The 2,500-nt window shown below is 29.9% G+C and overlaps 1 protein-coding gene across 1 annotated transcript in view; it reads right to left on the minus strand.

Moving 5' to 3' along the window:
• Nucleotides 1-2,243, minus strand: part of LOC145269840 (neuromedin U receptor homolog nmur-2-like) — a 296,276-nt gene extending 294,033 nt beyond the window's left edge. The window contains exon 1 of the mRNA XM_080125557.1: nucleotides 1,625-2,243. The gene's annotated coding sequence lies outside the window, so the exon portion shown is untranslated. The remainder of the gene's footprint in view (nucleotides 1-1,624) is intronic.
• Nucleotides 2,244-2,500: the final 257 nt, after the last annotated feature.

The raw sequence follows: 2,500 nt of genomic DNA on the forward strand, positions 1-2,500 counted from the left end.
AGAAAAAGTAAGAACGAAAGAAAGAAAGAAAAAAGTGAGATAGAAAGAAAGAAAGGAAGGAAGAAAGAAAGAAAGGAAGGAAACTACGTAGAAATAAAAAGAAGAAAGAAGGAAGAAAAATAAGATAGAAAGAAAGAAAGAACGAATGAGATAAAAAGAAAGATATAGAAAACATAAGAAAAAAAAAGCATTAGATGAAGGGATGAAACAACGAACGGGAAATAAAAACGGAACGAAATGAGAGAAAAAAAAAGATGTTAGAAAAAAAAGGAAGTAACGAACGAAGGAAATAAAAAAAAAGATAACAATGGATTTTTATCTAAAATAGGGAGAGAGAAAGAAAGAAACAAACAAAGCAGAAGATTGCGAAAGAAAGAGCGTAAACGGTAGGAACAAATAGAGATAGATAGATAGATAGATAGATAGATAGATAGATAGATAGATAGACGGACTGCAGACAACTATATAGACAGATATGGATTGAACTATATATATATATATATATATATATATATATATATATATATATATATATATATATATATATATATATATATATATGATTAGTTTTTTTTTTGAAAAAGAATTCCAGCAGAGTGCTCAATTAAAAGGAAAATCCAAATTGTAAGAGCGTATTTATATTTTGTGTACAGAAAGTTGTTAGTTGAGACAGATCATTGGTACCGTCGGTTTCAAGCCCTATAATAAGGCCCGTTTAAGGTATCCTTATCAAATTCTCTTCAGTCAATAATCGAAATAGACGAATATTGGCTGAAGAGAGATTGATAAGGATACCTTAAACGGGCCTTATCATCGGACTTGAAACCGACGGTACCAATGATCTGTCTCAACTAACAACTTTCTGTACACAATATATATATATATATATATATATATATATATATATATATATATATATATATATATATATATATATATAAAATTATCTTTAATACCTACAGAAGACACTAATGTTTCATCCTTCAGGGAATCATCATTGCAGCATATATATATATATATATATATATATATATATATATATATATATATATATATATAGTGTGTGTGTGTGAGAGAGAGAGAGAGAGAGAGAGAGAGAGAGAGAGAGATCATCATTTTATGTATTTAGATCAAATTTTATGTAAATATTTTCAACTATTTACTTAAAAAAGTGATCGATGCATAAGTAAAGTCAGGTAGTAAGTTTTGAAAAAATATATGGCAATTAATTTAAGCTCCGGAGAATTCTCCGCGTTTAATCTTCGTGAGGATTCCTCAAGCTATATTGAATTACGTATATATATATATATATATATATATATATATATATATATATATATATATATATATATGTGTGTGTGTGTGTGTGTGTGTGTGTGTGTGTGTGTGTGTGTGTGTGTGTGTGTGTGTGTGTGTATAAAATATATATATATATATAAATATATATATATATGTATATTTATATAAAGAGAGAGAGGGGGGGCAGAGGGGGGAGATTTTAAAATATCAAGTCTGAACCGAAATTACACAACACAAAACCAAATGCCGAAATCAATAACAAACGAAAATATGAAAACATATTTTAGAAAAAAGAATACATATAAGTAAAAAAAAAAAAACGAACCTTTGCGTGTTTTCCTAGCAATTAGTCCAAAGAAAAAAGGGGAATCTTCCTTAATCATTCGTAAAATAGTACTCCGAAAAAAAAAAAAAAAAGAACCAGCGCTCTCTGCTTCCAAGTTCCGTGTTTACATACAATAAACTGCGCGCACATGTGCGCTAGTCGGTGCGCGATCGCGCGTGTGTGTATGTGTGTCCGTTTGTGTGTGTACGAGCGTGGTTATTTCTCTGTGTGTGTGTGTATGTTTGTGTATGCGAGTGCGCGTCCGTGTGTGTGTGTGCGTGGCGCGTGTACGCTCACGTATGTGCGTGTGGATACGAACGGGTGAGTGCGTGCGTGCGTCGATCAACGTCTTGCGACGCGCCGTAAAAAAGTTTCTGACGCGTTTCATGCGTGAACCATTTTTAATCTAGAAATCGAATAAATTTTTCTGGTTTTACGTGTATCAATTTTTACTGACACACATAGAAAATATCTATATATCTCCGAAACAACCACAAAAGGCTGAGCTTAAGCGATCCCATTTTTTTATTATTATTATTTATACAAGAAAAGAAAAGAAAGCACAAAAATTTAGACGTGCGTTTTCAATAATGACAAGCAAATTGAAAAAGTAAAAATATCCGCGTATTTTATAACAACTAGTCTGTCGTTATAAAATATATATATATATATATATATATATATATATATATATATATATATATATATATATATATATATATATATATATATATATATGCATTGGTTTTAAGTTACAAAATGGAAATCTATAGGCCACCAACCATGTACTTTCGTCGACGAAAATACATGGGTTTTACTGTAATCTGAAGAAAGAAAAAACAAACTCTATAGCTAAATATTAAGTGATTTTAAAAG

This window comes from Euprymna scolopes, chromosome 45 (genome assembly GCF_053919585.1).
Source record: "Euprymna scolopes isolate OS-2025 chromosome 45, ASM5391958v1, whole genome shotgun sequence".
NCBI lineage: Eukaryota > Metazoa > Mollusca > Cephalopoda > Sepiida > Sepiolidae > Euprymna > Euprymna scolopes.